This window comes from Miscanthus floridulus, chromosome 16, assembly GCF_019320115.1.
Source record: "Miscanthus floridulus cultivar M001 chromosome 16, ASM1932011v1, whole genome shotgun sequence".
Classification (NCBI taxonomy): Eukaryota; Viridiplantae; Streptophyta; class Magnoliopsida; order Poales; family Poaceae; genus Miscanthus; species Miscanthus floridulus.
Genome location: NC_089595.1, coordinates 101,637,511 through 101,647,262, shown reverse-complemented (window position 1 = coordinate 101,647,262; position 9,752 = coordinate 101,637,511). Strand labels below are relative to the sequence as shown.

At 41.2% G+C, this 9,752-nt stretch overlaps 1 long non-coding RNA gene across 1 annotated transcript; it reads left to right on the top strand.

Moving 5' to 3' along the window:
* Window positions 1-729: 729 nt before the first annotated feature.
* On the top strand, window positions 730-7,276 carry LOC136512138 (uncharacterized). The gene is made up of 2 exons (XR_010772987.1): window positions 730-4,808; window positions 5,308-7,276. It is a non-coding gene; the product is annotated as an uncharacterized lncRNA (long non-coding RNA).
* Window positions 7,277-9,752: the final 2,476 nt, after the last annotated feature.

The window sequence follows — 9,752 nt, the reverse complement described above, 5'->3', positions numbered from 1 at the left end:
AAAAACAATTAGCGCTTATATATATTATAAGATTTATATATAGTCAGAGGGGCCGTCGCGATGGGTTCGTCAGAGGGCCCTCAAAATCTTAGGACCGGCCCTGTCGGTTCTAAGGGAGATTCAGGAGCTGGGGCTTGCTCAGTTTGTTCATAGAAGTTGTAATAAAATAGCCCATGTCTTGGCTAAAGAAGTCTCAAGCACAAGACGCATGGAGAGGTGGCATATAACTTCAGCGTGTGTGACCGACTTATTCAGGCTATTCGGCTGGCCTAATAAATAAATCAAAATACTTTTTCGACTAAATTGTTGTAAGAGAAAAATATTGTTCTAACTAGAAGACACTGTGAGGTTTCGGCCAGTTAATTAATGAAAGGCAAACAATTCAAAAAAAATCCTTATTTTATCTGGTATATTTTGCAGGCAAATAACCGACTCTTCTTGAATTAACGGACAGCATGGCCCCAGCAGCACGTGTTTTTACGCACACGATTAGGGCAACGGTCGGCAATCAGCGGTAGGGTCACGTCCCCACCCGCAGAACTCCCGAGGTGCCTAGAAATTTCCCGGTCCGCGGCGCCTTCCCACCAGGCCACGACCACGTGAAATGCCCAAAAAAATCGCCGCGTTGCCGAGACGCCAACCACGAACCACCCGGAACCGACCGACCGCGGCCGACCAGTTCAAAACCAACCCGGATACGACCAATTCAGCCCTCTTTGCCGCCGTCCGCTCGTTCGTCCGAGTGCGACGGGACGCGACCCCAGCTTTGCACGTTGCTTTGCCGGGCGGCCAACGTCCCCGCGCACGCCAGCGCAGCGGGGCGCCGTGCGCCGAAGAGCCGTGTCCGCCTGGGATTCCTCTCCGGCTGGCGCCAGCGCCAGGCCTGACCCTCCACTCCACCGCCTCTCCCCGCCCATAAATAGCGCCCACCGGACGACCTCTTTCCCTCGCGCTCTGGTTTTCCTCTCTTCGCGTCGGCATTCAAGCGCCTCGCCGCCTTCGTCGCCTCGGCGCGTTTGCGTTTTTCCATTTCTTCACTCTCTTCCTCTCCTTTTCGAATTCAATTTCGAGCCGGATCGTTTCTTCTTCTCCGGCTGGTTGATTTGTTTCGCTGCTGTTGCGCTTCCGTGCTCTCGCAGATTCCCTGGGGGCGTTTTCGTTGCGACGCGAGGAGCGAGCCTGAGTTTGGTTGGCGGGGTTGTTCGGTTTGCGGTTTATTGTTCGTTCTTGCGAATTGCGATTCGTCTAGCTTTCGTGTCGATCCTGTTTCGTCTTCGCCTTCTCAGCGTGTGGGTTGCAGGATTGGATCGGATTGGGTGTTGGGAGTTCGTCATATGGCGTCGTGTGGCGAGGACATGGAGGCAGGTCAGTCTTCTGTCAGATCCGGCGGTTCATTGGTTTTGTCACTTGGACATGGTGGTTTCAGGCTCAAAGATAGTCTCCCGGTGTGGACGTGTGTTACCATCAGCATCAGATAGTGCCATCGTAGCCTGCACACGAGGTGGATTCGAGACCTTCGGTCCATTCTTACTTTAACGGCTGATCTCGCTTGTGCCCTTTTGGGTGTTCTCTTACTTTATTAGATGCAGAAGGAAGGGTCCTCTCTGGTTATGGAGAGATTAGTTGAAGGGTGGAGGTTTGCATATGGTTCATTCGTCGTTTTTCATTTTTAAGCTGTTTTGATGTCAATCATGGTGGTGTGAAGATTGCCACCGGACTTATTAGAAGCTTGAAAGCTTGATTACTCTTCGTTGGAAATACTGCTTGCTGGATCTGCAGGGGCAACAGAGGAATGTGTTGGAGGTAGATTGAGGCGTTGGCTGGACTGGAGTTCATAGCATCGGGAGAAGATTGTTTGGATATATCTTGCCTATCGCTCTTCTATTGGTTCATCATACTCTCAAAATTTCTGTCCTCTGCAATTCTTAAACTCTTATATTGGGGCTGGTGGCTTTCTCCAGCAACTCGATTATATGGATGGATGGATGGGTTGGAGGCGAGTTCGATCCTCCTGCTGCTTGTGCAATCAGAAGTTCGGAACTGTTCAGAGTTCCCTGTGTTTGTTCTGAACACTAACAGTCCTCCCTCTTGTCAATTTTCTTAGAAAATCGACTTCCCTCATAGGCCCCCTTTGACTCTTCGTTAGTAAATCTGCAGTTTTGGGAGACACATCTACAGAGTTTGTCCTCCTAGATGCAAAAGGAAAGGCCCTTGCTGGTTATGGAGAGATTAGTTGAAGGGTGGAGGTTTGCTTATGTTCGTTGTTTTTGATTCGCTATATATATGGCTGTTTTGATGTCAAATCATGGTGGTGTGAAGACTGCCACCGGACTAATTAGAAGCTTGATTGTCCTTAATTGGAAAAATACTGTTAGCTGGATCTGCAGAGGCAACTGAGGTGATGTTTTGGAGGTAGATTGAAGATTTGACTGGACTCCGAGTTCATAGCATCTGGAGAACATCGTTTGGATATATCTCCTCTCACTCTTTTATTGGTACTCCTAAAATTCTTGTTTCTTATATTTGGGTTGGTGGTTTTCTCCAGCAACTGAATTATATGGATGGATTGGAGCCTGAGTTTGATTCTGCTTCTGCATGAGCAATAAGAAGTTCTGAACTGTCCAGGGTTCCCTGTGTTTGTTCAAATAACAATCCTCTCCTATCAATGTTCTTTGAAAATTGAATTTTCTCGTAAGCTACCTTTGATGCTTCGATAGTAAATCTGCAGTTTTGGGAGGCTTCGCCACAGAGATAGGACTTGCAGCTGAAACTGGCGGTGATTTATCAGGCTTTATCCTATCCCCACATTATTTGATGATGAATGTTCATGCTATTTAAGTGTTCTCATCTCACTACCAAATAGATAGTTACCAGAGGGTGGTCTCGCTGATTGCAGATCTCTAGGTGACACTTGCACCGGGCACAAAAGGAACCAGTCTCTGCATCTATTCAAACCTACAACCTTCAACTCATTGTGTTTGTTCAGTGTCTTCACCTCGAAGTAGATAATGATCGGGGTCATTGCTGCAGGTCTTCTGATATTTTTTGCATGGGCTTGTCACGTGGTATATGTGTTGGGAGTACTTCTAACCTTATCATATTTACAAAATGCTAGTATATGAATCATGGTACTTCTATTGAGTTAAAATTCGGATACTTCTAATTTAATCTGCAGTGGTAGAAGGTACTGGGCATGTTTGGGACTTGGGAGATTCAAGCAGAGATGGGTAGAACCACAGCACTACAGCTTTCATTTAATCAAACTTGTTTCTGCTTTATCATGCTATATGCTTTGACCGAAGCTTTAATTCTTGTGCTGCTGGTATTTCTGTGTTTCGCAGATCATTTAGCTCAAGTAATTGGTAGTCCAACAGTTATAATGTTTGGTTTGGGATTTCTATCTGCGTCTGGCTTTATCTATGTTTTCGTGCTTGCTTTTACATGTGGTTGCAGGCAATTGGAAATCCTTGTAGCAAAGAACTGATTTGAAACTGGGGACAGGTCAGAGTCTAGAGCATGATCATTCCGGTTATGTTAGTTTCATCACTTGTTTTCAGTGAATTTCAGATCTGACTGGTTGGTTAATATTCTGGCTCTCCATGGATATTGCTGATAGTAATAGTAAAAGCAAGGTTTGAGATCCTGGATTTATTCGGTCAAATTGGTTGTGGTATGTGTTCGTGTCCTTCAGAGATGCAGGAGGACATTGGAGGGTGGATTTTCCTCAATTGGAGATAACAAATTGGAAAAAAAGAAATTGTGACGCTTGACCTCTCACTTCTTCTCTCTATTTGGTCTGCATAGTTTTTCATCCATTCTGATACTCTTATTACGTTTCCAGCCACTTACAAAACTATAAAACTATAAGGATGGAAGGGTGCCTAGGAGTTCTGTTGTGCTGCAACAATCTAAATTACAAGGAGGCTTCTAATTCTTCATTTCTATATCAGCAATCCTATCCAGATACTTTCTTCAACCAGTAACTGTTTCAAGTTTGTGCAGATGTGGCACACAGAAGCTGAGATAGATTTTCCAATCATTGGTGCTGTCTCCAAAGCCCATCCCTGTTCCACTGGCCATTTGATTCGCCTTGGATTTGAAGGTTTTCTAAGCCTATCCCTGAACCAAAATAGACAAAAATAATAGATGGGCTCTCTAGTAAATAGGTTTTGCAATTACAATTTTGCAAGTTCGATCTGATCCTGATCATAATATGTGCCTGTCTTTCGAATTCTGCTACCTTCACTTTTGCTAACCAGGGAACTTCCGGATAGCGTGCATTAATGTAAAGCTTGATTACTTGGACTGACCTGTTGTTCGGATGCTTTGCGCTAGTTAGATGATTCACATGATCACAACCAAGACCATACCCTGCCCAGAGTTTGCACTAACTGCTATTCTGACTATTGACTGCACATCACTTTCCAGTTCACTTGTTTGATTTGGATTGGTGGTGTTTTGCTTGGTTTCCAGTTATTTGAGAGCGTTAAAGCTTGGATGTTAGGAGTGATGGGGCACACCTTACAATATTCTTCAATCTGACCAGAGTTTACACCTAATACTCTTGCTCACACTTGTCATTTATTTTGGATCCACTTGTCTGATTAAAGTTGATGGATGTTTGGTTGGATTCCTGCAGTTGGAGCTAAAGTGTGGATGGATTAGGCATTCTGAGTTCTAGATGTTTCCACCTATGGAATCTTCCTTCCAGTGATAAATAATCCTTTGCACTAACTCTCTTTTGAAGCTGTCCTTTAACCTACATGACTCATCCGATGGTGCAGGTTCACTATTTGCGTTGATTTCCAGTAAGAACTCTTGCTTGACATACATACCTTCATTGAGCAAAATTATTCAGATTCTGGAAACAATTGGTTCCTAGTAGGATATTTTACTTGAGCATATGTGGTCATCATATTCTTTCTGGTCCCAAATTCGCAATTTCTCTGTTAGGATCCCTACTAATGTTTAATCTAGTTACTGGTTTGCTTCTGGTTTTACTTTGGTATTAAATTTGACATATTGCGCAGTCCCTTTTAGTAATTTATTAGGTATTATTAATTATTATGAGCAAAGGCAGCTTACTAACTATACTCTTCTTGAACTTCAAAAAAAACTATACTCTTCTTTGAGCTGTAATATCTGAAATCAAAGAGAGATTGATCTCATGTGACACCGTTATTTAGTTTTGTTGGTTATCATGAGATTGATTGCCTTAGTTTTGTTGGTTATCATGAGGTTGATATCCTGGAACGAACGGAACACTTCCTTTACTATCCTTTATGCCTTCATCTCTATTTTATGCAGACTCAGTCTGGTGTTTGTGACATTGGCCCTCCCTTTTTTTGAACCTTGTTATGCAATTTCCCCACTTTGGACTTCCATCTGCTTCATCTTATCTGTTGTGGATCAAAACCAAGAATGGATGTTGCTCCTTCTGTTCCTGCCAAAAGAAAATTTGTCTGAACAAACTTGTTTGGCTGAACAATTGTTGCCCTTGACTACACCATCCTATGTGCCCATCTTGGTGATGCAATGCAAGCTTCTCTTTACTTTGGGATGGAACTGGAGTCTTCTGTTTGCTTGCTGTTTGGCCATTTCTGTCATGGACTAGCAGTAGTGCTTATATACATGGATTTTCAATTTCACAAGTTTGGGTTGAAGTTGTCATCCTGGTTCAGATTATTCAGGCTGTTGCATTGATATGCAGTGTTTGAAGTGGAAGATCTTTAGGATTGGACTGTAGCAATAAAAACTCCAAGTGGAAGCTTCCGTGCTTGCTTGAAATCGTTACAACTGGGTTTCTTGACCTTGAGTGAACTTGAATGGTTACCTGTGTTTCCCTATCAGTGGTTGTGAAGTTTTACTGTGGTCAGATTTTTGTGATATGTTGGATATCTCAACTGTACCAAAGATTGTACTGAGTGTACGCTGGCTGTTTTTTTAGCTGTGCACTTACTGAAATTTCTATGGTGTTGCCCTTCCCATAGGCATGTTTTGAACTTGAGTGTGTTCATGGAATGATTTTTATTGGAGCTGGTTCTTGTGGCAATTGAGCATCTTCTATTCTGGCCAAGTTAGCTAAATTACCTGGAGGACTGTTAGTTTTATTGGACAAACTGGAAGCATATAACGTTTTACGATTGGCACACGTTGAATGTTCGCAGTCCTAAGGCTAATAAACTACTAGATGCAATACTCCAAGTACCTGTTCACATATATTTGAACTAGGTTTACTTCTAATTTATTGTTCCAGCAAAGTTATAGCCTGCAAAAGAATCCCTTGAATGTCTCACTGGTTGTCATATCGTCTCCCTTGTTTCTTTGTTGTTTTGCACAATTAACTTGTGAACAGGTATCATAAGCTATGCCCTGTTTATATGCTAAAAGAATAGCTACTTTGTTTGGCACACAAACCAGTTACGTGATTTGTTTTTTTTCATATGTCTGAGAACATGATTATTTTTTTGTCGGGTATTATTTGTGTTTCCTGGTTTGTTGATTGTTTTGTTTTGTTTGTTTGTTTGCGGTTTAACACTGCCTTTGCCGGTCCCAAGCCCGGATGCGAAAATGTGGAGGGAACTGCAGGTTGCTCAGTTGCATAATTAGCATTAGGCTACTGGGAAGAAATGTGGTTTGGTCAAACAGCTAGACTCTGAAAGCTCAAAGAGGAGCATAACCTGACCATCGTTCGGCACCTGTATACTGGTGTCGCATTCTGAGTCTCCATCAGTTCCACTTCATACCATTGCAATCTGCTGGCTAACTGTTCAGTAGCTGCCGCTGGTTCTGTTCATTTCAGGTTTAGTGTTCAGACTTGCAGATGAGGGAGCAGGACAACAGGCAACTAGCAAAATTGAACCAGTTGTTAGGACGGTCATGTCTCCTGCCGTGGCTGGTAATACTGGTTGTTTTGGAGATTGCTCTCCTACTGGTGCTGAACAAGTTCTTTTTTCTCTTATAAGAGAAGTGCTGGACAAGTTTATCTCATTACCCACTGACTGAACGCATCAAAATGGACTTGTCCGAAGTGCCCGGACACTCGAGTCACATCCGGTTCACCGACTTCACATGAAGCGTTGATCTTCGATCCAGCGGATACCTTTAATCTTCAGCAGTGTTAGTGCCTAAGCTCGCCTTAATATTATTTATCTTATTAAGAATAGCGTTGTCAAACTAGGTTAAAACTGTAAGCTAAGCCATGTAAAAGGGACTTCGACCCAGGCCTGAGGCCTTATCGTGGAGATAAACTAGCTTAGCTACTACTTGGTACTAATTTCTCCTTCCGTTCTTGTTTCCGTGTTGATTTCTGTTCCCCACTCGTGCTGCTGCTCGCATCTTCTTTTTGGAGTAGACGAGTAGTTTTCTTTAAACGGAAAAGGCTTTCCACAGTGGGTATTTCGTTTTGAGAAAAAACTGAATGCACGACTTACACCACCTGAGGGCCTGTTTGGAATGTAACCTTGCTTTACAAAACATAAGAAAAAAAACATCCATAGAAACCTAAAGGGAAAATTCCTACAATGTTTTCTTCAAGTTCTCAAGCATGGAACCTTGCTTCTTTGGCGCGTATGACATTTTTGTTTTTCTACAATCCAAACACCCCCAAAGTTTCTATTCCTGTGTTTTCAAATGCTGTAGTTTTTTTTTATTTTTTGCTCTATTATATTCCTGTATTTTTTTCATTCCTTTGTTTTGCATTTCTGCATTTCAAACCGGCCCAAAAGTTTTTAGCTAAGTTTGTCAAACCTATGCACAAATCACAAAACTGTCAAATAGATAGACGATGTAGCAGAGAGCAGACACTGAACTTGACGAGCTCTGCATTGGCCACCGCGGGCCACGGCACAGCCGCAGAGGACTAGCGGCCGCCTGGGCGCATGGGACAGGGATGCGTCGGCATCCTGAACCGCGAGGGAGGCTCCGTCGGCGGCAACGGGTTCGCTGCTCGCAGCGCCGGCCGCGCTGCCATGGTGCTGCAACTATAGATGAAAACGGTACGGATATTTATTTGACTGTCTGTTCGACCGAACAAATATGAACACTTATATGGATAGTCACTCGGATGTCCGTAATTTTTTTCGGATACGGATAATAAAACGGATATCTTAGGCGGATATCAAATACGAATGTAATATCATCGATATCCGGCGGATATCGGATAATACGGTTAAGTATCGGATATATCCGGATATTATTCAAACGGATATTATCCGGATATTATTCAAACGACCTTGGATGGATAAATGATCAAAATAAAAATTGTAGATCTCAAAAAGTTATGAAACTTTGTTGTTTACAACTTTTTCATTTGAAATCATTTAGTGCTTCAAAATGCTATTTGAATTTTAATTTCGAAATGGTTAAAGAACGCCTATTTCTCTTTTTAATCTTTGGCTAAAACTTGTAACTAGTTTTTCTCCCTCGTACTAACTTCAAATTTTATAATTTTTTTTCTAAAATTTTCTAAAATCATGTTCTATCAATTTATTATGTTCTTATAGCTATTATTGTGTTCATCTTTTCATGTGACTGTATTCTATCTATTTGAATTTTGAATTTCAAAAAATAGCAGCTTCAAACGTCATTTTCAAACATTAAATGACTTTAGCTGAAAAAGTCATGAACATAAAAGTTGTAAAACTCATCAAGATCTACAACTTTTATTTTGGTCATTTGTTCATCCGAGATTGTGGTAGTAACATTATTCACAAAATTTACATCTCTCTTGTAGTTTCATAAATTACAAGAGAGATGTGTGAGATTCGTGAATAATGTTACTACCACTATGTCGGATGAACAAATGATTAAAATAAAAGTTGTAGATCTCAGAAATTTATGAAACTTTATAGTTGAAAACTTTTTTATTTGAAATCATCTTGTCAAGAAAAACTATGTTTGAATTTCTCAAATTTAAAATTGGATTTTTCAAATGACCTCAGAATCTCAGATGGAGAAACAACCAAAATGAAAGTTTTAGATCCCAAAAAGTTATGAAACTTTGTTGATTACAACATTTTCATTTGAATCTGTTTAGGGCCTCAAACAATAATTTTTTGCTTTTTTTTGTTTTTTTTCTCGAATTGTGATTTTTGAAATTTGGTCAAAATATTACTTCTTGCCCAAACGGCCCAATCCTCTATAGCCCTAGCTAAGCTAGCTGGCCCATATATAAGTTCCCACTTTGATATATATATATATGCTGCTTTTACTCAATATCCGAATAGATATTTGTATCCGACCTTCTCCGAATCCGATTCATACCGTATTCGATACTCATTATTCGTATCCGTAACCGAGTCCATCCGTATTCGTATATGTATCCGAACACTATCTATGTCCGAATCTGAATCCGAACAAAAATATGAAAACAAATATAATATGAGTGATATCCGTTCTTATCCGATTCGTTTTCATCCATAGCTGCAACTGCAATTGTAACGTGTTTTCAGACTGAACGTGTAAGAAGAACCTTTAGCTATCACGTACGTATCTTTGAAGACTTCGATATATAATAACTCTGGTCACTAACTTGCATACGAACGTGTGTTCAGACTTAAGGAACGTGAAATTTAGCTTATCAGCAAAAAAAAAATCATCATCCGAACGTGCGTTAGGGCTTGATAAAATGGTACTGTAGCACCTTCGTTGTTATTTGGCAATTAGTATCCAATCATAGTCTAATTAGGCTTAAAAGATTCGTCTCGTGAATTTCGTCTAAACTGTGTAATTAGTTTTATTTTTTATTTATA